The sequence below is a fragment of the Lagopus muta genome, chromosome 4, assembly GCF_023343835.1.
Source record: "Lagopus muta isolate bLagMut1 chromosome 4, bLagMut1 primary, whole genome shotgun sequence".
Classification (NCBI taxonomy): Eukaryota; Metazoa; Chordata; class Aves; order Galliformes; family Phasianidae; genus Lagopus; species Lagopus muta.
In genome coordinates this window covers 52,320,960-52,346,179 of record NC_064436.1, presented here as the reverse complement: position 1 = coordinate 52,346,179, position 25,220 = coordinate 52,320,960, and the positions used below count along the sequence as shown (strand labels likewise).

Here is a 25,220-nt window from a genome sequence, read left to right as displayed (position 1 = left end):
AATGGGTCACAGAGAGACCAGAGTCTGACAGTGGTGGGCACAGCCAGGTGCTAGTAATAGGGTCCACCAACAGACCTTGTCACAGCAAAGCCAGAAACTAAACCTGCAGTCCATTCAGGGTATCTGTCGGAAACAGCAGAAGGCAGCATTAGAAACAGGGCCATCACAAGAAACAGATGTTCAGTACTGTGTTTGCTGCTACCCAGATGAACAAGTCATTCTTGTGATGACACTGGGATCTGGGACAAATAGCCCTGGGCTAAGCTGAAATTTGGTCCTGGGACCATGGGCAGGATGGGCAGAGGTTTGGGTGGAGGCTACAGGGACAACATGGCCTAATAAGGGACCTGAAATTCAGGATCTCAGCAGAGTCACATTATCTTTTTATCTTTCTGTATGTGTGTGTGCATATATATGCATTCACACATACACACTTAACAGCATATGCATATATGCCCTTCTTTCAATCATTTCCTTAATATCTGTCATTGGTTACCATCAAAGATGAGATACAAGTTTAGGTAGAAGTTTCTGGAGCTTAGCATAGTACCTGATCTGTTCTTTAGAATAGCTATAAAAATTCACATATTAAAGTGTTTTACTTCCTTTATAGTGAAATAGTTAATCTCTGCATCACAATTTTTAAAATTCATTGTTCACTTTATCACAAAGTTAAATTAATTTTTAAATTTATTGTTTTTCCCAATCTTGGCAATTCATGCTTGACATTTTTGTTATTTGCTTTCTCTATTCCTTCTTGCATGTCATCTGCTCCATACAATTTGTCCTGTTTATTTGATCATATTTGTTAGCATTAATTCATCTTGTATACAATAGAGGATATTTGACTTTCTCGCACTCCTTGTGCTCATCTTGTCCATGCAAGTAACCTCTTTTTTTACCCCTACTTGTGTTTTTCATGTGTGCAACTACACAGATTTCTCCCACTCCTGCCCCATACATACTTTCATTGATTACATTACTTCAGTAGGCTTATATCTAGGTTCAAGGAAAGATAATGTTAATTATACAATGATTAATATATTTTAATTCATAGAATCATAGAATCACCAAGATTGGAAAAGACATTTAAGATCATCCAGTCCAACCATCCACCTATCAACAATATTTCCCACTAAGTCATGTCTTTATCTACAAAAAAAAAGCAATAAAATATATCTCTTTCTGTGAAGAATAGGCAGGAAAGCATTTCAATGCATGGAAGAAAACATTATTCTATAATCTCAAAGTGCACATCTCAAAGCATGAAGTCAATGAAAATATTACAGAACTAGCTGGAGCAGCTATTTACACTAGGCACACAAATTAGGATCAATGTTGTGATATTTATGTGGTAATATTTGCTGTTGTTTTCCCATAGCAATCTCTAATTTAAATGAAGTTTCTTTCTGCCTTTTTTTGGTATTATACATCAGTTGTGTAATAAAAATTAAATCTTCCATATCCACACTGATTATTTCAAGCAACAGCATACGTAAAATTTTACCATGAAGTATATTATATGTACATTCTATTAGCAAAAATAGGAAAATAAAAAGTGTAACACACAAATATTACTGTTTGGATATGCTTCATGCATACTTTCCTGTACGTACAGAAACAGTTTTATCCTTTTTATCCTTTGTATTCTCTCCAGTTATATCTAGATATAGACATAAAAAGATTCAAGACTGAAGTGAGTGGCCTTATTTATGATAAAGCAAATTGAATGGATACGATTCTCAGAAGTCACGTTGAGAATCTCTGTTGTAACATGCAAAAGTCCAGCCTCTATCATGCATTTCTCACAGGGTGCCCAGAATCAACATTGCTGAGAGAGCAATAGCAAATTAACAGAGTACATTCAAAGCATATTACCACTCTTTCAGAAAAGAAAGAACAATACTTGCAAGTAACAAAATGGTAAGTGCTGTAGTTCATCCAGAATTCAAACCAAATAGATCAAAAGTAAAAAACAGAAGGGCAACACATCATGCCAGTTGTGATTTTAAGAATCTTAACTCTCCTTTTTTTTGCCACTCTATCTTTATGATCTGGTAAGTACTGCTGAACCATACAAGAGTAGGCGAAAACTGAAAATTTTTATGGTTATATTTTGGAATCCCTGCAATCTTCTACAGTATCATTTCTGCTCCTAATATCACAATTTTATGACTAATACATTCAGGGAATCTTCAAAGGTTTCAACAGCTTGTCTGCATACCGTGAGAAAATAAGTAACAGAACTTATTTCTTGTAAACATGTTAATCATGAAAAGAGGTGATTCTTTATCCTTTCTTCAGTCCTACCTCAAAACTCAGTGCTGAGTGAAGTCCTTCCAAAAATGTTTATTAGTTATTACATGAGTATAATACTTGCCTAACTAGATGACCATGACATATAATAATAAGTGCATTGTAATACTTTGCTATTTTACGTATATGCGTAAATAAAAAAAAATCACTGGAACTAAGAGTGACTAATAGGAATGAAAAATTTCAATGACTAAAACATATGCAAATATTGAAAACCACTGAATCTCATTTAATGAGAATATAAACATTAAAGTGTTTGAAAATTTACTCACTATATTTTTAACATTCAATTTTAGTCTGTCACTTCACAACAAAACAGCAAATGATCTAACTATTACTTAATTTAAAAGGCAAGTAGTGCTTGCCTTTTTACACTAAATACTTTACTGACATCTAATAAATCTTTGAGAAAGTTGAAAATTAATATCTAAAGTAGTTCAAAATTCTGATTACTGAGATTTTTTTAATAGAGGATGCAGGCATGTAAATGTATAAATTCCATGAAACAGAGAAGCTAGTCATTGAAAATTAATTCAACTTCTGTTTAGGCTGGTACATTGCTTTAAGCACTTCAACAAACCGCACAATGATGGGTTTAGTCTCAGTAATGAATGTCATGATCCTGAAAATGAATGTGGTACAGCAGTTTAGATCAATGATATAGGAATTTTTGGATTTTCATTTATTTATTTTTGTAGAATATGCACCATCTAGCTTGTTCAAGACTCTCTGTATGAGACTGGGATGCAGTATGCGTGGCCCAATATTATAAAGCCTGCTGTGACTTCACATTATGTTTCAAAATAATAGGTAATAGAGAAGTGAATGCCTCATACTACAGTAATTGATTGCAAGCATCAATACAGCAACTGTTTTTGTGCACGCAGGAATGTCTTTATTTTAGGATTGCTGCTTTTTAAATAGTCATGCATTTTTTTTTAAATAATGGCAGCCGTTACAGAGGTATTATTTCAGAAGCTTCTAGTAACAGGAGAGGAGCTATAAAAGTGAAAAGTAGAAAATAATCTTTTTTCTTTTGTACTGTGTCTTATTCAAATTGCTGCATTTAATATCTACTTTGCTGTACAGATATAGAAAACTGCCATTAGATAAATTCCAGTGAATGTACAGAAGATGCTTTAGAGTACAGAACTGTTTCTATTATTTTAATTAAGAACAACACAAAATTAAAATTTTAATCTAATTAAAATCTAAAATATGCGTACACTAACTACAATATTATCTAATCACCTTCATGTCATTAAAACATACATCACTACGATATGCCCTGAAGAGAAAGCTGCTTTTTTTTTTTATCTTAACTGCACACCTATTAATGAAGTTCTTCAAATAATTTTAGAATTTTTAATCATCAAAGAACTTTTAGAAAGCCTTACTGAGACCAAAATTTACCAAATTGAGGCCCATTTTGAAACAGTCCACTTTGTTTTCCTCTTGTCCTTCATGTAATAAGAAATGCTCAAGAAGAATTAACCATTGCAGAAATACAAAAATACACAAATAAGTTACAATGAGCAAGGATTAAATTCTAATTGAGTTTGAGATTCACTGTGATCTCTTTCTCTCTGGAATGAAAGACCTTTATTTGTAGCAGCAACAATTTCAGGTGAGCTGTTTCACATAAATAAAGAGCAAATAGTCCTTTGTGCAGGACAGAAGGAAACAACTTTCACTTCAGTCTATTTTTTAAAGGGAAACTCAGGGCACTATTGCTTTATTTATGAGAAGTACTGTCCATTAAGGGACATCAGAAGAGGAAGAAGTGCAGTTCCTAGACAAAGATTATTACATTGACAATAATTCCTATGATTCCTATGTATTATGATCCTGCATAATAAAGAATGGCCATAGCTAGAGGGTTGGACAGACTCACAACACCTTCCTTTCCTCAAGGCCTACCGGGAAATTTCTGGAATCTGATCAGGTTTAGGCATTAACTACATGCCAAGGTGCATGGCCTCAGGCAAGACTGAAGTACTTCTAGGCAAAACAAAACAGGAGTTTAAAGCACTCACAAAAGTATACACAAAGTATAAATTTTATACAGAATGTTCCGTTTCATATAGTATCTTACAGTATGACCAATATCCTGGTGACTTCTGAGGAGGCAAGTTTCAAAAATCTGCATAGGATGGAGACACAGTTTCCCAAAAATTCACTTCTTATCTCTCTAATGCCCTTCCCAGATCATTTACTACTCTGAGCACAAAGCTCAGGACAGTCAAATTATTTTCTCCCACAATGATTGGGCCATTCAAGAAAGGAACAATTGAATGAGAATACCTCCTATTATTTGTCACCCTGAAACTAGGCAAATCTTTTATACATGTAAGAATAGAAGTCTGTAGAGAAAATGCCTTTCAAGGTCATACAAATAATTCAAAGATCACATATATGCATAATTACAGGGTGAGGTTTACATAGATTCAAACTTGCCTGTTCATGTTCTGAGTCTGCTTCATATAAGCAAGTTTTTTGTGAAGCCATATTGCATGAAACTTTCCCACTTCTAAATATATATTAACTGAGCACAGCAACACTGACCAAGGCACGCATCACATATGAGTTTTAAGTGAAGTGCTTTAGGAAGATTAAATAAACAAAACACAACAAAAGTCATTCACAATATTGCTTAATTGATTAAGATTTAAAAGATGCATAAACTATTAAGCAGTTGTCACTGTTCATTTTTTTTTCTACTGAAAATTAAGTGAAACAGCAGTATGCATGCACAGCAATGCAAGTAAGCAAGGCTGGAGGGGATTCCTAATTTGAGTTTTCTTGGAGTCTGTTAATTTATTTGAGATTATTTTTTCATTTTTAAATGTACCAATGTGTTGGGAATCAGTTCTGCAGAGTAATTAATCTCAGTTAGTTGTCACAAGTATTTTTTTAGACGCTCAAGTCACAAAATCTGACAGGATGAGGTTTCTGATTACTAAAAGTTCTTGATTTTTTTTTTTCAAAAAACCAACCAAAATTATTTATTCTTTAATAAATAGAGATGCATAGAGAAAAATATCTTTGTTAGAAAAGTCTTGGCAAGCATTTAATCAATAATAGACTAGAGGCTTTAGGTAAGCAAAGCTTAAATTGATATTTCCCAGGGACTATCATTGTGTCAATTTTATTATGAAAATTTCTTAAGTCTTCAGTACTTTCCTAAAGAGATTGAAGTTCCTTTGAATTCATTAAAATCAGAGTTAACACCTAAAGAATCCTTCCGAAAATTCTGTTCTGTAGGACTGTGATTTCTCAAATTTTTAATTTTATTTTCTAGTGCAAAAATGCTAGTGTCATCTTGATTCTCCAGATGTGAAAGAACAAAAGAATAGCATAAAGAAAATCCACGGTGGAATTATTTGGCATATTTCAAAGGCAAAAAAAAAACCAACACTAACTGACATGAATTAAACAGAATACTTATTTTCTACCATCCAGTACACACAGGTATTAGGCCTGATTGTCCTTTATTAAGAGTCAGTAAGAGTTTTCATTTTCTAGCAGGGAACAAAGAAGAAAGTTATTAGCTAACTAAAGTGAGAACGAAGAATGGTAAGAATAGAACAGCTGAATTTTGAAATAAGCATGACATTTTCAAAAGCCTATCTTAGCAATAATGAAACCAGCAAGATATTGCTTTTTTTTTTTTTTGTATGCTTCACTTCCATTGCTGAAGAATGTTTTTTTTCAGACTGACAAATTCCAGCAACCATATAAGAGCAATGCCATATTTTAAAACAAACTAAAGAAATAAGTTTAGAACTATTAACTTTTTTAAAAATCAGTATCAGTTCTCTGATTATCTGATGAACTTTTATTAGACTATTTCTATCATCATTTGGTATAAGGCACAAGTGGCAATCTCTAATTGTTACTAGAACTGAAAATCAAAATTACTCACCATTAAAGAACTCAGCCAATAACATAATAATGGAATACTACTTGTCAGTTATATGATACAGCACTGTCAATACTTAAGTTAGACATTGCCGTGCATCAGAACTTTAAAAATATTCCTTTCCACGTGGGAAACCCATTGAATCAATTAAATCCAGTAGTTAAAACTTAGGAAAACATGAAGCTAGGTATCAAAGCCCTGCCACTAGAATGTGCATTCAGAAAAGCCTTGTTTCTGTTCTGTAATTCCCTCTTCCCTCCAACTCTTCAAGGCACAGAACTATCATTTAGGACCCGCTTCTATTCCCAGCATCACCACAGCAATCTTCTCTCACAGCAGGATTCCATCTCAGTATATCTGCCCCGTGCCATCCCCCCCAAAAATAGAAGTTGAAAGAATTAACAGCTCAACAATTGCATGCATGGTTTGTTGTTTTTGTTGTTTTTACAGTTCTCTACCTATTACTAAGACCAACCTAGTATAGCACTTCTTACTCTAGCTTTGTACCTTTTCCTACATTAGATTTTATCTTACACTGGTTTTGACCAGATACCCAAAACAGAGTTTTTCCTTAATTCTTAAATATAGGTATAAGTGTACGTGGAATGAGAAAGCATCTGCTTCTTCAGGGTATCTGGACAAGGAACTTTGGAGTGCAAAATGGGAAAATGGGAAAAGTAAGAAGCCATATGCAATAACACACAGAGATGAGAACAACAAATGATAAAGGAATCAGTAAGGAGAAGCAAAAACCTGGGTCAGTCACAGCAATTGGTGAGGATATATGGAGTGTGAGTGTGTTTATTTATGTAAGATTATCCAATCAGAGACCTTGTCAGTTGAGTTACTATAGAAAAAGAGGAAGCCAGGAACTAAATATATTGAAACAAAAACCTGACAGGCAAATTTAACAGAGACAAAGACAAGGAGCAAATCTCGTCAGCCACACTAATTGATGGGCTATCAGCAAACAGCAAGGGAACTGGGGCTTTGCAGCTGTTACAGATACAAACCTGAGGGTAAAAGATATTGCATGAGTCAGTGGAGCTATGCAAACTGCTGGAGAACATACAGCAGAAGGGGAGCAGGCAGGAGCACAGGAGGAATGAGCAGGAAGGAGTATAAAAAGAGTTGGAGGACAAAACAGGGCTGAAGATACTTATTTGACAGAGCCTATGCCTGATTACTGCAGTCTGCCCTATTAAATCCTTTCTTGATAGAGGATGAGATTATGTACAGAAATGATCATGTGCGTGTGTGGGAGGGCAGCCCGGAAACAAGCGCCAGCTGCTGGAGAAACATCCTGAGTGGATTTAGAAACAGTGACTAAGTCAGACAGGGAGTATACACTAGTGGTCTGTTGTGTTAGCTACTGCAGCTGTAGGGTGCCAGCTGTCAGATATTATCAGAAACAGTGTGCACCCTGAAAACCAGCTCCTTGAAGGGACTAGTGGGAGTGAGGAAATAAATGACAAAAACAGATCATCCTAAGGAAATGGGAAAGCACTTGTGTGTGCATTAACTTCTGCAAGGAACTAGATTAAATTCCCACATTTCCTCCCTCTTGTGCACATTTCCTTCATAAAGAATGCTTTGTCATCATGTTCTAAGTCTAGACATTTACTGAATACAATGGTATCCCTGTTACTACTATAAGTGGATGTCCACCCATATTGCTGCTTATTGTATGCTCTCTCCTCAAGGAAGGAGAGATTCAGTCATTTACTGAATAGGCAGGACTACCTTGGCCCATTATGATGTCTTTGATTGATATAGGTCTTTCTGTTCGTACATAATATGGCTATTACGTGGGCGTTGACCAGCTGTGTTCATGAGCTCTGCTCACTCTTTAGAAATATAGGAGAAAGCTTGTGGTCATCCTCTCTAAAGATTAACCACATCTTTCAAGGAGGGTTTCTGGCCATCTGCAATCATCTTAAATGTGAAACATTGTTTACAACTTTACTCTAAAACATCACATTAGCACAATAGCAATAACTGAAGAACAAGTAGAAGGTTATCATGACTCATAACTGATATACCTCTTAATGTTAACTTCCTTATCAGATTTATACTTTTTCAATGGGAAGTGTTAACTTCTGTCTTCTTCCTAAGCTTAAATGTAATTAACAAGATTGATTTTTGTATTTTGACTTTTGATTCATTTTATATCTATGATATTAGAGTATACATGCATGTAAAAATAATAAAAACTGAAAAATCTAACCTAAAATCTACTCTGTTATATAACTCATAATATTTGGATGTTATACATGGGATACTTTCTCTGTATGTTTCTAGCAAAATAATTTCCGCCAAACCATTGCACTTTTGTAAATTCTTCTGTGAACATCTTCTGCATTACCTTAGCTGTATGTGTATGTTCGTGTATGTTAACATCCACATTCATCCTGACTGAAATATTAGGATACTAGGATGATCTCTTTCTAGGACAGTAGTAGTAGTAACATGTAGCGCAATATATGGAGCACTGTATAAGTATCCCAAGTTACTCCCTTAATGTTATTCCTCTTGCTCACTCCCTCCACATCTTTGTCTGCAGATTAAAAATGTAAAGCTGCAAGTAAGCCTTGATGAAAAAAAAAAAGTTGTTTACTGCAATATATAGCAAAATACGCTCAGCAGGCCCAGTTCATTATTTTTTTATGTGCTTCAGTTAAAAAAAAAAAAAAAAAAAAAAAAAGAATTAATGAATTTACTCTGAGCTCTGACCTGAAACTCTCTAGCTCCCTTATTGCCTCCAAACCTCAAAGCTATTACATGTAAATTTTACAACCACCATGGCATTCCTCAGAGATGTGCAGCTCCAAAAAAAATAGGCTTTTTATAAAGAATAAAAGACTATCCACTTACAGTTGGTCTAGATCTTAAAAATAAATGCTTAGAAACAGAGAACATTAACACAAGAAAAAAGGTGAAGAATATCCAGGGGGAAAGGAGGATTAAGAAAAAACAGGCTAATTTAAAGGACAGATTTACCTATTTTGCTGTGCTCAACAGAAAGCGAATGCCTTCTATAACAAAATAAGCTTTACTCAGTGCAAGTAGACACATTGGATTAATCCATTTGTCAATGAAAGAATGAGGTGATTCAGACTAGGAGCTTTGGAGTTAGATGCCCTGCTGTCATTGAAATGCTCCCTTTCAATTTTCAGCTGATATTAGTTTAATGTAATGCTTTCTCATTAACTGCACAGATGATGGCAGTAGGCAAAGTAGCTTACTTCTCCCATTATGCAAAAGTTGCAAAAAAGTAAGGTGATAACTGGAGATGTACAGCCTACTATTATGAGTGCTACGCTCTGTGCAGACTAAGATAGCCTACATTAATATCAGGATTCTGAAACACAGCAATATTTTTAGTTTGTAACGTGCATTTGCCAAATGGAGTATAAACTTACTACTCAATTAAAAAAAACATTAAAACAACTTGCTACACTATCAAGCTAATTATTGTTTAAAATTATTTCTTGCTTTTTTCAGCACTAACATTATTCATTTTGAATTATTTGATTTTTATGTGATATGTATGGAATCGCATGGGGATTCCAGCACAATTTAGCATTCACTTTTGTTCATAATTTCAGCGCAGAGACTATTTAAAAAATAATGTTACTTCACATAATATTCTTCCTTACATGCTGTAAGATCTTATTCACTCTGCAACTACAAGGGTAGTTTTCATCACATTGGTGCAAGGAAATATATTCAGGCTGACAAGGTTTCATATCTTCCAGACACTTACATACACTAACCATGGTACTCTAGAGTCACTTCTTAGGCTGTCTTCTATTAGAGTTGTTTTAATTTGAATAAAAGGTCTATTGAGTCAGAGTAAAGTACAACATTACCTTGAACCCTAGTCATCTACACCTCACCTGTGTCATATTTCTTGACATTTTCATTTTTCTGTTCATTGTAGTTATTTTCTTAATTTCATAGCATATTTTATAATTTTACAGCATCTTAATTTTACAGCATATACACTTTGAAGTCTGCGATTGAACCAATGCCTCATGGCACAAGAACAGACTTTTTAGTGACATTAATGGACTTACTTGATGAATATGGTTGTCATTTTCCTTATGATACTTTGCTCTCATCAAAGTATAAGCAAGGAAATATGGGTGTACATATGATAAATCCTGTCAAGGATATAGTAAAAATGCATATAAGTAAAAGACCACTTCTTCTTTAGCAAATAATTACTCAAGTACTCCATAGAATATTGCCTTGGCTGTTTAAAAATCATCCGATATATCTAGTCAAGTTTATTATTGTGAGAAATATTCATATTGAACTTTGCAATTTTTTCCCCATTCAGAAATGATAATTTAATTTAGATTAAAAGAGATAATCATGATTCTCCCACTGTAACTTAACACTGTTTTAACACAGCATAATTATATTGCTATAACTGAAAGATGTTAGTCCTCATTAAATCTATGCCTCCTAATGGATACTTTTGTAGAGAAAACAAATTCATGACAATAAGAAAAAAAGTTACATTTGTCATTATATTCTTTTAATAAAATGCTAGTCATATTTCAAAGAAAACCACAGTTCACAGTCTGCTGAAGAAAAACAGATGTTAGCAAGTTAACAAGCATTCACACCTTGAAGGCTTAGGTGAGAGCAGAAGCCCTGTAAGTGTACCTGCAAGAAGAATACAAGACAATTCATGGCTAGTAGTAACAATTACAGTGACCAATAGCTAGGTATTATAGTAATTGAAGGATTGGTATCTGACTGAAGCCAATCACGGGGTTAATCGAGAGAACGATGAACAAGTTTAACATAGATAATCATACACTTTAGATATTTAGATATGCCAAATTTAATCACTATACTGCTAATTGAATGAGTGAAAAGCAAGTAAGTTGTAAGGTCAATATGTTAGCCCAAACTCAACCTGTCCCCCCCCACGCATGAGCCTGCTGCGCAGGGCTTTGGCCACCCTGTCTGCTCTGCTCGTGGCTGCAGGATAGGATTGCCCTGGCTGCCAGACCCTGCCCCAGTCCGGGGGAGAAACCCCAGCCAGCCTTGCTGCTGGCTCAGAAAGTGCAGCACCACTGCCCTCAGACCCAGCAGGATAATAAAAGTTGAGTATAACACCAGAAGAATCGTGAGGTACTGTGTATTTTGTGTTCATCAGCTGTATTTCTCATTACCAGGATTTATATTAATACTTCATCTGTTACATTATTACAATTCATTATTTCAGGTTACAAATTCCAAATAGGTCTTACACATAAGTATTCAATTTATTAGGTAATGAATTTCTTTAAAAATAAGAAATTAGATAGTCTTTTGACTTAAGGATAAATGTATTACACACTCTACAGTAGTGCAGGAAGAGCGACAGTGAAAGCTCATGATTCCATATCTTATGAAACTCTTTGAATTTACCATACAATCACGACTGCCAAATATGAAAATATTTTACTGGTTTTGAAAACAAAAAACAAACAAACAAAAAAAATACTGTTATTAACCTAAAGGTCTGATCCTAATGGGCTTATGAAAAACAACATGCAGTTTTCTCACTTTCCTTGATGTTTTATTCACTACCTTTGCTGTATTCATCATCTGGACTGATTAAAAATCTACTGAAAATTTTGGAAAACCTTGAATCAAGCAGATTTAGATCAGACCTTCCTGTTTATGTACTTGATATCCAATAGAGGAAACAAGACTGTGCTGGGCTCATACTCGTAGAAGTAGAACTTGTAACTCCTACATAAAACACATGACACTGTCTCTATTTCTTGTTTTCATCTAAAACTGTATTCTCATAATATAATGGAAGAAAAATTGAGTGGAATCAAAAAAATAGTTTTACGATTTCCTACTAGCCTATAGAACTGATGTGCCAAAAAAAAGTACACTGATCAATATTTTTTGTAAATGAAAGAGAGCTTGTTGGCCTATTTCTGGCTCTGAGAGCAATTACTGCAAGAGAATTCTTATCTCTGATTCAGTGCCGCTGCCAAATCCAGATGAATAAACAAGAACATCCCATGAACTATATCTGAACATTATTTAATGAGAATTGACTCAGTCCAAAGCTAACTTGAAAGTAAGTTAACTGTTAAGTAGTGTTGGAAATATCCAAATATGTTTTGTCACGACGTTATCTCTGATGAAAGCAGATTTTATTCCCAATTGCAATGGCAGGCATCCCACAAGCAGGAGCGCACGAATGGACACAATGTGACAGTCTTTATACCCTGTTTTCTCCCCCTTGCCTCCCCCACCGGCTGGGTACTCCAGGTTCACAATCTTATCAGAAGGCTTACATTTGTTATTTACTTGTTAATTTATTTGTTAGTCAGTCCTGGCATCCTGTTGTTTCCAAGATATCTCAGTGCCTTTCTTGACGTATTGATATGGTGATTTTCTTCAAAATCTTCTTTAAAAAAAGAGGGGGGGGATGATGCCAGGCCTTCCGATATCTCTTCGGGCGCTTCCTCAGGCATGCCATCAGTTGTTCTCTAGTTTGATCTTGTGCAGGATATTCTTGCAATGCGTATGAATAAATATACATATATACACCTATATGCAGAGTGTGCATTCCTAGGAAAGTTCATCTAGAGGATAATGATGTAAACTATCAGAGATCTTCCCCAAGGAGGATTCCCAAAAATAACTATGATAGCAGAGATCACGAAATTAAAAAAAAATATTATCCAATTCTAATGTAGAAACAACATTTGATTCCTACTGTTGCCTTTGTTTCGGTGACCCTGACTGAAGTCTCCTTGTGAAAGTGTTCCGACAGCCCCGGCCAGTTTCGCACGCTTCTCACAGCTTCTCACGACACCAATATGGTGAGCGGCAAAATGGCATTAATTGCAAGGAGCACACCCTTCTTAAAACTTTCCCCATGCCTTAGGGCTACTACCATTATCTCTGACCAATGGACATGTGGCATGTCTTGTTTCTTCCTTATTTGGTCTAACCTGTACTTCTCTCTTATCTTCAGGTCATTTGTTGCCATGGTTTCCCAGGGGCCGAGGGGCCCCTGTCGACCCTGGCGACTGCCCCAGCCCATTCAGTTAACTACATCCTACAAGTAGCTTACATTGACATACATCATAGCTCAATCCTGCCCAGTTTGTTTGAATTATTGGTACTGGTACACTACAGAGTCCTAGGAAAATTTTCCTTTTTTTGCACTCATCTCATTCTGTAGTTCCTCTTTTTTCAGCTCCTTTCTTACAAGCAGCTAAGAAAGCCATCATGATATTTAACACCATCACAAAACAAAACCACCACCAACACATAAAAAGAAAACAGCAATATAACGTGAAGTGCATTAATTCCTGTTTCACAGTTTGTACAATACATGAGGTGAAAGAATCTTAAAGCTAAAGGAGAGGACACTCTAAGGATAACCAAAAGTTTGGCTGAAGAGTTTGCTTTTGATATAGGTTGATTTGTTTAGCAATGGGGATTAGTACATTAGTTTAAGAATCAATATTAGTTTAATGAAATGAATCTGTAAGTGATAGTTCTAAAACTTTCCACTGCAGCTTTAGGGGGTGAACAGTATTGTTTCCCTCAATAATTTTGCACTGGGGCTTAATAGAATACTTTTATCTTCTGCCCCAAAATGTGCAAGGACATTTTGCTAGGATTCTATATATAGTGTTTTGAAAAAGTAGTTGTGTCCTAATATGTAATTTCCCATACCTGGAAAAAGTGGATAAAAGTGGGTCAAAAGTGGTTAAGCTGATAGTGAGAAAAGGGAAAGAAATAAGTTGGCACCTGACCATCCTCGATACCACCAAGCATGCTCAAAGGGACACTAGCACATATTTACGAGTCTTCAAAAAAGAATGAATGTATGTTAATGTACTACACATCCATGTCCTAACTGTTCATATGTAAAACCTGAACTCTGAGACAAGCTTACTTGTCAAAGTATTTTGCCTGGTATGTATTGTGACAAATACAGGAATGCTGCTTTCCAACACCACATTGGAGTTAAAAGTTCCCTTCCTGGATTTCAGATAACACTTTAAATGATCATACTGAAAGAACCTATTCTATATGCAAGATATTTAAGATTTTCCCTATTGTAGCCAACAGTTCACTACAGAGAACAAGGTTTCATTGATTTTCTTAATAATGATGTTCTAAAATGCCATGGCAATGATTTTGTTCAGTACTTACTGCTAATTCATGTGCCTTAAAATCAGAAATGTAAACAACTTTATTATACCAAAATGTATAATTTTAGCCCAGGTTCTGTATCCTCTGCTGCTGAAACATAGCTGTGTAACTTTGTCCATTTTCTCTGCTGAATTACAGTAGGTATCCATAAATCATACAAATATAGATCATCCCCTCCAAACATTATGAAATGTGAAGATCATAAAAAAAGTAACGCAGAATCTGGCATGCTCTTTCAGATCCACTGCTAAATCACTTCAGAAAAAATAAGCAAATATTTAACTAGTTAGTATCCATCTCAGGGAAACAGACTGCCTGTTTGGAGAGATCCTTTCCTTCCCTGGAGGAAATAGAAAAAATAATTTCCAAGAAAATGCTTTTGAGGAAAATTCTTTAAGATTCACTTATCGTTCTGATAAACGTAAACATGTAAAATAGTGAAACACTGCATGGACAAATATTAGTAAACAACCACATTGTTACCTATCTTAAATGAATTAATAGCATTCAATCATTTTGGAATATTTAATATTGAGATAGTCTGTGAAAGGAAAATGCGTCCTATCACTTGTGTCTCTAAAATTCTGAAGTGTTTGGAATCACTTAACGGTTTAGCTCCCTGTGGCTGCATGCTCTCTACCCCCATCCCAGCCTCCTCCTTCCTCCTGTCTGTTACACCAAAGGCCTGGCTCAGGTAGACAGTGAGCTCAAGGCTCTGCTCAGGACTGATAACAATCAAGGTCTGGCCAAAACAGTTAACAGTTACAATGCTTTCCTCAGCTGGGTGCTCAAAAATCTGAGGGCATACATCTGGTTCAACAGCAGTCAACTGAGCATATGCAAAATATTATGACAAGGAACCAACCATCTTCTCCCACAGGTAACGAGCGACCCAAGATCCTGTTGACCTCTCCTCCGTGGCAACTGATTGTATTATGTTATTTCCTCCTTGAGAAGGGCAGCATTTGAGGCCATACCTGCACAAATATCCCTTACACATTGATATCAAGATATCTTGTTGATAAAACTCCTCATGATATAACCAATAGCTTCAAACTTTGTTAGTTTTGCTAACATTCGATCTTAGATTGTGCGCTTAAAATCCTTTGGACATGAACCATTGATTAAGTCTGGAACTTGGATTTGGTTGCATCTGAACTTCTTACCTCCATGTCTCAAGGAGTTTGGAAAGCAAGGGGTTCGCTTGGAATCTTGTGACTTAACGGGAGATCTCCTAGATGAATGTACTTAACTCTATAAGAAACAATCACATATGCCTTGGCACCTTGTTAATGTGCTGTCTTTTCTTATAATTAAGCTTTGTTAAATCACTATACTACATCAGCAAGTATATTCTTCTCCTCTTAAGAGCCAAGTGTAATTTCCATCTGTGATACTTTGAAATGAACATGAAAAGCAGGGGAAGTAGAATCCAGTCTCATTCATCATATTTATTTCAGTTTAAGCTCATTAAGATCATGGGGGGAGGCAGGGAATTGAGATACCAAGATAACTAAAATCATTGCATGCTTCTTTCCCCCATGAGAAGTCTCTTGATATGCGACTTCCATCAGCTATTGTCTTCCACAACTGGAAAGAAAGCAGTTTTCACAATTGTACTATTTTGTATCATATTATTTGCAACTTTGAAGTGATTAACTAACATATTAAAAATGGTGTGTAGTCTTAGAATCCTATTTCTTTAGAAGAATTCTACTTCTACTGATCCCTTTTTATTTTCTAAGGCTTCTAGAGAAAGGTTTTTCTTCTAGTTTACTGGTTAAGTTGATTATACAGGCAAATACTTGGGTTGTATCTACAAGTACAATACTGATACTGCATTTGTGAACCTTGCACTTATCTGAAACTTAAAAAAGACCACTTAGTTTTCAACTTTACCATGCTTAACCTATCTCATAATGAAAGATGACTTATTTTGAAGATCTATAGTAAACAGCTAAAAAAGTTAACCTAAAAACGCTTTCAGATAGTCATGCCAAGATTTCAGATATCCTTCATTGAGCTATGAGAGGTCTGTGATCACTCTTTGCTATAGTTGTAGGTAGGGGCAGCATATTTCAGCTTTGCTGTTTCTAAATCATCATTCTGAAACAAATCACAGCCAGTACAGATAGGATCCTGTGACTGAACTAGAGTTTTTACTGATGGTGAAGTCCAGATAAAGCAATTTCTCAACTGCTTGGCAGCAGCCGTTAGTTAACCATATTTCCCTGTGCAAACACAGAACTGTTTGTTGAAAATAGTTAAGTGTCTTTTTGACACTATTTCTCAACTTTTATTTGTCAAGATTTCACAGATCTGCAGATGCTTTAGTTTTCTAATCAGCTATATTCCCAATATATCAACAGTTTCCTTAGAATTCCTGAAAGAAGAAATCAATCTAGTGGTCTTTATAGCTACATGTATTCTAGAAAAATCATAAGTAACAAAACTGCTTATAATACTTTAAGACTGTTTGTGGTTAACATCATCTTAAAATGAAACTGAAAATATTGAGAGCCATTTTTCTGAATGTATAATACCTCACAAGATAAAATATTTTAGGTATTTTGAGCAAAATGTGGTAGGATTGGGTTAGGGAGAAAGACATGGTTTGTTTTTTAACAGAACACTATTTCCTATCCACTTATGCCTATCCCTCCTTAAATATATCCAAGACAGTCAGAACTGTGACATATATCTCTTGGACTGTTTTTGTGTCATGTGATATTTGTTTTCCAGTCATGTTCCAGATACTTCAAAGCTGTCCTGCAACTACTGTGACTTGCTACACTAAACAGTGTGCCTCTGTCTTATTGGTGCAAGAGCTTAGCACAGCAATACAAAAATAAGAAGTTCGAGTCCAATACTAAGAAAATAAGACAATAAGTGCAAAAGGGAAGCTTATATTGGCTAAATAATAATAAAAAAGACAAAAATATTACTTCTCCAGGTTGCCAGTATTATTGAGAAGCTGCTACATATAATTCCTTTTACTCGGCCTGGTAAAGTACAAAATAAACAGATGTGAGTTTGCTTCTCTTTTGCAACTCGAAGACATTGCATTTTTGGATGTCTCCAGGATCAGCAGTCTTCACATAGATGTTTCTGAATGTCTGTGGTAGGTTATCTTATGGGTTGGGGCCATGAGAATCAGAGATAGTGAATCACTGAGGGAATCGAATATTGTTTCTACATTAGAATTGGAGAATATTTTTTATTTCATGGTCTCCGCTGTCATAATTATTTTTGGGAGTCTTTCTACTTGACTTGGGGGAAGGGGGGGGTGGGGGGTGGAGGGGAGGGTCTCTGGTAATTTGCACCACTTATCCTCCAGGCAGACCTCCCCCTGGAATACACGCTCGTATACATAAAACACATTTTATCATACATTGCAAGAATATCCTGCACAAGATTGATCAAAGCAGAGAACAAGTCATGGTATCCCCAAGGAAGTGCCTCAAAAGGCATCAGGAACCCCTGGCATCACCCTCACCAGCCCGATGCTCTTTGTTAAATGAAGACTTTGAAGAAAACCACCATATCAATACAACAGGAAGAGCACCGAGACCTCTTGGAAACAACTGACTGACACCGTATAACACACGAATTAACAAATGTAAACTTTGATAAGATTATGAACCTGGAGTACCCAACCAATGGGGAAACAGGGGAGGGGGAAACAAGGCACAAAAGCTGTCATTGAGTCCTTAGGGGTGCTCCTGCTTGCAGAACACCCACCATTGCAATCGCAAATAAAATCTGCTTTTATCAGAGATTCTATCCTGACAAAAAATTATTTGGATATTTCCAACAATCAATATCCACGTAAAGCCAACTGAAGCACAGCTTTCAAACACCATAACTCAGTAGATAGGTTAAATCTTCTGTAGTTTTGTTGCTTTTGTTTTGGAGGAGGGATATGGGAGGTGTCAGTGGTCCATTAGCTCATAATTTGTATGAGGTTCATTCTTTACTTTTAAATGTTCTTCCCCTTTTGTTTATTTCTAAGTAATTTGACTGAGATAGTACAGAATGCCTGTTGGAACTGTCATGGCATTTAAACTGTCACACTATTTCTTATAGTTTAGTATTAAGTATTAGTACTAGCACTTCCTTAAATCAGCCTTTTCAAGAACATCCTCCAGCTATCGGAATTAGTCTCTTGATCTGTGTAATTTTGTTCAGCCATTTCTATTGCAGCAAGCTCTGATGTCATTTCTCTGTTGAATAGAATGAAGGCTTTTAAGTCTCAGAATCTGTTCTCTGTCTCACTTTGCCATTAACATTCTACATCATTTTATAAAGCTTTGCTGCCTTTCATTCTTTTATTTTTCTTGCCTATTTAGACTGTACACTCAGAGATACAAAAATCTTACCAGAATGAAGTCAAGGCAACTCTCTTTTTAAATGTAGAAATAGTAGCATTTAGTAAACATATTTTAAGTCTAGACCTACAGTAACTACTGAGAATTTTTTCTTTTTATTTAAGGTGACTATGCTCAACAAAATGTGTCTGTGCTGTTTCATATAATAAGATATTGAAAGCATATCTGAAGTTATATAATCTACTGCAAACATTCTGAAAATTAAAGGGGACTTCTTAGTTTTCATTATTTTACCAGTATGTTAGAGATGCATGTCTTCTTTTCAGGTGAATGATCCAAGAAAGGGGCTTTAGTGTGTAAAAGTTAGATTATATAATATATTTTCTGTACTGGATCTCTCAAAATGAAATGTTGGTTTTCTAGGTTTCTTTAAAGTATTCCTTGTAGAAGACAAGGCATTGTTAAGAATTAATGGATTTGATGAACTGAATTAGAGCCTCTCATTGCTCCTTGACACAAATGCTAAGCAGATCTGTGAAATCACATCTCCCTCTGATCCTTCTCTAGAAACATAGGTATTCAAAACAGGACTGCAACTGTCTCTTTATCCAGTGTGATCTTAACTCCACAGTTTGCATTGAGCATGAAACAAATGATTACAACTGACTGCTTTATTTAGATAATGACCACATATTTCATAAATCCTACGCAAAGCATCAAAAGGGGTAGAAGCAAACAGTCCAGAAAGTTGAACTTGCATCTGAATCTTAGTTCAGCTCTTGTATATTTGAAACAAAGATGAGTTTTTACTACATTTTGACTCGCATTGTATAACAATCGTAGAGGACAATCTGAATTTCTATTAAATAAAACTTCCAGTGGACTACTGAATCTGAGCTAAGATACTCCAGCTGCTTGGTGGCATCCAGTCCTTAGTATCATATCACAGAGCACCACTACTAAGCATGGATTTCCTGAATTAGTATCACGAGCACCATCTTTTTAAATGTATTGCTCTACTTGATACTATAAATGTAGCCTAAGGCACTCACAATAAGGAAAGTATGGACTTAAATCTTCAGTCAGATTCTCTAAATTCATCTCTTTCATTATTCTGTGATGGTGAATCCATAACCACTGTTTTAAAATTGGGCTGTGTGTGGGGTTTTTTTTGTTGTTGTTTGTTTGCTTGCTTTTTTAAGAAACCTCATCGTGACTCAGTACTCTGAATACTTTTACTGTATCTGTGGAATTCATCTTTTAGGAGAGAGGTTCTATTGTCTTTTCCTGAGACCCAGATTATATTTAGGAGCTGCTCAATTATTAGACTGTGCCAAGTCCTGTGCAGGAATAGAAGTATGGCTGATGTCTTAGAGACATTCACACTGAAAGGAAAATCCACATGAGGGTGGCAGCAAACGAGAGCAGGCAATATGGTTTCATTTTGCAGTAGAGCATGTTTCAGAGTGCACAGTTACTCTTTGATTCACAAGGTCATTTTTCCTACTTTTATTTCCTTTTCCCCAGCAAGCCTGAGTAAAATACTAGATACACAGAACTTTACACTCATTTTATTGTTTGTTCCACACAAATTCTCATTACTTTAAATATCACTTTGCTCACTAGCATTTGAAAGGCTATTTTAGCTATGAAAATATCCTACAACACAATTTTTTCCTTCTGACTTGTCTTCCCTAATCCCCATTAACTGAATTTCTCCTCTTCCCACTTCACTGCTGTTTATCTGTTTTTTTCCTTTCTGCTTTTTCACTCTATTGTACTATATTTTGTGTGTTGGCAACAAAGTAAAATGACAATTTCTGATCTCCAAAGAGTCACTTTCACTTCTTCACAGAATAGAGCAATCAAAACCAGCACAACAGCAAGCAAAATTAAAACTTATGTGCAATGTACCATCCCATCCTCACCAACTTGGAACTCTTCCAGCTACAAAAGGACAAGCTGTCAATATATCCTTAGGGACAGCTTTAAAGATTGTAAACTCTAAGATGAGTTCATGCCTGGAGAAGACATGATTGAGCTCAGGAATGTCAGGAATTCGCCCTCCTCTCTTGTAATTGATAAAAAAAAAATAAAAATAAGTGAATTGAAAAGAGCCAGAAACATGAACATCCTGAAGAGTTCACAGTAGCCATTTTTTCTTACTGTGGGGAAAAAGTGCAAGTCAGTGTTTTTAACTGTGCTGAAATTCATAGGAAAAAAGTCTGAAGAGGGAAGAGTGAAATCTATGCTTCTTCCCTCTGTTCTCAGTTCACCACAGGAAGCATGAAGAACCCAGTAAAACTTTTAAACGAAAGACTTTATCACATTCTCTTGCCACATAAGTACAGAGTATAACTCACACAGCTTTCATCATTATAGACAGAACATATCCATATTTATCTTTAAATGTGTTCAGCTACTGTGTAATTAGTTCAAGAGTCTAATTGCAACTATTATAAGTGAGCTCCTCCTTTGTCTCATTTACTTCCTCTAGTCACTCTTAATTCTTGGCAAGCACATATATGTAAATATGCGCATTTAAAATCCTTTCCAAAAGGCCCTTCTGCTCTTTTCACCTAGGACCAGACTGATATAGAGGGTGGAAAAACATGGCACCACCTTCTCCGCCAACAATTCAAATGGAAGCCAAGAGGTGTCTCTCCTTTAAGTGTTAATGCAGGATATCTAATTTAGAGTTGGTGATAATGAGTGTTGTTTTATCCCAGTCAGCCTCATAAAGGCCGTGTTTCTTAAAGATACATATGGATTTCTGCACTGAAAAAGAATCACTTGTTATGCTATTATACTTTACCCATTCTCAACTTGCTCAACTTAATATGTTACACAGCATGACAGCCATTATTGAATGTTGCACTCAGAATGGGTTACAGGAAAACATGCTTTATATGAAAAGCCAAAGTTGTTTTTGTAGTAATTGAAAGCTTAGTATTCTAATGAAAGTAGTATTTCTAAATCTATTTAGTACACAATAAGAAAAGAAAGAAAATACCAATGTGCAGAAAGTCTCAATCAAAATAATACAAATATTGTAGACAAGCTTCCTATCATTTTTCCAGGTATAAAGAACCCCCAAGCTGTTCCTCAAGAGGCTGCTGTAGGTGCTTTCTGTCTCATGGAAACAACATAGCAAGCAATCAGCATCACACATCCTCTGCCAGGAGAAGGTATAGTTTCACTTTTTTCTTTCTTTCTCTCATATCTAAAATTAAAACAAATCAGACTTGCCAACTGGCCATTTCATAAATTATTAAAAACTCCTAGTCAAACAAAATTGGAAATATGTCTACAAAATCATATGCAGATCAAACCTGACAAAGCTCATTCCTAATCCATTGGAAACTCAGTACAAAGCCCAGGGCCTAGCATGGAAAAAGGTTAAACAGCATTTTCTGTTTATTACAGAACTAAAAAACATAGGCTAAGAACATGCAGTGTGACAAATTACCTTTCATGGCAGTTATTCTTTACAGAGGTCTTTGCTCCAGTTGTTTTTACACTATGGTTGTCGTAATTTGTTTTTAAGTAAAGAAATCCACAATTTCTCAATTACTTGAATATCTTTCTGAAGCATCCTAAAATAGATGATTATATACTTTTGGTGTGTCAGAGGTAGATAAAGAGTTTAGTGGAACTTCCTGAGAAAGTAAAGGGAATTATTCTGCCTTTTTCTGTCCCTCTGTTGCGCAGTTATTTAGCTGCTAGTATATTGTGTAGCTGGTCTTCATAATGAGGCCCCCTGCCCAGCCATCCGCCCACTTGCTAATGAAAGGCTGTGATGATTTGTCTTTTTTCACCTCTGATGGAGGCATACATTTCAAAAAGTTAAGTTTCCAAATTCACATGGCTCCCCCTTTTAGTCATTGAAGAATGTGCTTATTTGACTCCTTAAGGTACATTATGCTGTGAGCAGCATAACTTAGACCTTTTAAGGCCAGAAGAGATTAACTTTTTTTTGTTAGCAGAATTTCTCAGGGAGATTTTGTGGATGAACAAAACACTGAAAATGAAGCACTTTTCTAGAAGTAGTTTGTATGAGAGGAAAAACATGAATATGCACATTTGTCAAACAACAGTGGCCCACAATTTTTACCAGATCACAAGAACAGAAGCTGGTTTGCCTTTACTATCACCCAACAAAAGAAAAAGCCCAGTACTGTAACAGTCAGAATAGGGCAGTCTGCTAGGACCGAGACAATAAGACTGAAAGTACAGTTGCAGATTGTAAGATATTATTCTGTTAACGTCTGTGTCTCAAAGCTTGCTGGGGACACAGATGGACTTGTTCAAGTCCCGAGCAAGGATTGTGAAATCCTTTGTCTGAAGGACACAGATGAACAAGTCCACGCAAGCCCTAGGCAAAGGTTGTGAAATCCTTAGTCTGGGGGAACGTAGATAGACAAGGCCAGGAGCGACGAGAGCGAGATGAACTGCAGCTAAATAGCTGTGAAGTGCTCCTTTGTGTGGACCTATCTCAGGATGAACCGTTGTTTCTTAATCTCACACCGGGTATACAGATATTAAAGAACATTATCTCCCTCCTATAAATTGGAGCGAGACACAGATTAAGTTATTAAGTTGACACCATTGTAAGTTAGATTCACCCAAAGCTCTGAACAACTTCATGGAACTTCAAAGTCAGATGCAGCTTTGAAGCTGATCTTGCCTGGAGTGGGGGTTCCCCCCTCTGAGTTAAATTATTCTATATCTCATCAAACCTATCTTATTTCATGATTATAACAAAGATAAAACACCCTGCTGAGATGCTTTCCTACTCCATTTAGTAGATGTGCAATGACACATTTTGATTTACATCACCTATTCAGGTCAGGTAGCAGTTGCTTAAGGGTCTCTCAAACTGTGGACACATTTGTTCATTTGTCCAAGTGTAGTAAACCCTCTTTTCATTTCAAGAGTATCATTTTATACGTGAATCAAGCTGTTTATCCAGGTGCTGTCTTATTCTAAGCTTGTACCAGTTCAGTTAAATCACATGTTAAATGATACTTTTGAGCCTAATTACTTTTGCACCATGTGTTCTTCACAGTTTAATAGAATTTGTGTATCTTTCAACGAGAATAGAGGGAAAAGCAATAAAAACAATTGTTTCAATCACATGAATTTGTTTTAGATAGGCTAGCTTAATCATACCTCGCCTACAGAGTTCACTATGCAAAATCTATAAGATAGATAAGATTCTGATGAAGTGAACATCAGAATAGCCTTGGGAAAAAAATAGCTCAGAAGACTGCTTATAAATTCTTCCAGAATTGGAGGGAAAATAATAGCCTCAATAATAAAGATCTGGAAAAAAACAAACAAACAAACAACAACAAAAAAAAAAAACTAAAGATATGTAATAAGCAAAAAGAACTTCCACAAGAAAGCCAGGATCCTTTCTTCACATATAGGACATACCTAACGTATCTCTGAAATCAATGCTTCCTATTTATTTCCATGTGTTATGGTTTTATGCCTAAACCATTGGCACCATGGAAACAGCAACCAATACAAAGAGCAAAATAGTGTTTGAGCAAGCTCTCCACCACAACACACTTTTTTGACAATGTCAACACCATAAACTATGCATTTTCATCAGCAATGAACAAGAGCAAACATGCTGCACCACTTGCACCAGTGGAGATGGACCTGCTGCTGAAATGCACCACCCACTGTCTCACTGTGCTCACATTCACTGTTTGGTCTCCATATATATTCAGTAAACATAAGCAAACATCAGAGAGTACAACTTTATTCTATGTGAAGGAATTAAATTGCATAACTTCTCTTCATATGAACTTCCATGTGAAAATTTTGTCAGAGTGTCCCAGCAACAAAATGCAAATATTGCTGGGAAAGTTCGCCTTAACTGCCACACAAGCAACAGCTACCTTTGAGATCATGGGCCAGTATAATGAATTAAGAGACATTCCTTTCAGAGCATCTCTCATAAATTTCAGTAGAAGATACCAGAGAGAGTTCCTTGTCCAAAGTCCGTTATTACAATATAGGTGCCAAATGTTTGGTTAATCACAGCTTCATCAAACAAAACTAGACTTGCTAGTGAAGAATAGTCTGCACAATCTAATCAGGAGAGCTATCTAGTTTCAGGTTTTTGTAAGAACCTCTACAGACACTTCCCCCTTATGTAGGGAATAATATAGACACTTCCCATATGTAGGGAAAAGTGATGGCAGATAGCCAGTTCCAAATTACACCCCAAAAAGAGAGGATCACAATCCCGCTTTAGAAAGATAATTTTACTTACCTATTCTCAAGGACTGGGACTCACTGAATGCTCCAGGAAAAGGAATCTCTAAGTAAAGAATTTTGCCAGCCAGGCCTTAAATGAGTCTTAGGGAACAGCCTGATTCCACCCCCCTACAGTGGCATAGGTGAATTGCTTTCACCTGTACTCCCAGGGCTGACTGTCT

At 35.9% G+C, this 25,220-nt stretch overlaps 1 long non-coding RNA gene across 1 annotated transcript; it reads right to left on the bottom strand.

Moving 5' to 3' along the window:
- Positions 1-25,119, bottom strand: LOC125692599 (uncharacterized). Its single transcript, XR_007376777.1, has 3 exons — positions 25,055-25,119; positions 10,318-10,404; positions 1-123 (listed from the first exon to the last, which is right to left on the bottom strand). It is a non-coding gene; the product is annotated as an uncharacterized LOC125692599 (long non-coding RNA).
- Positions 25,120-25,220: the final 101 nt, after the last annotated feature.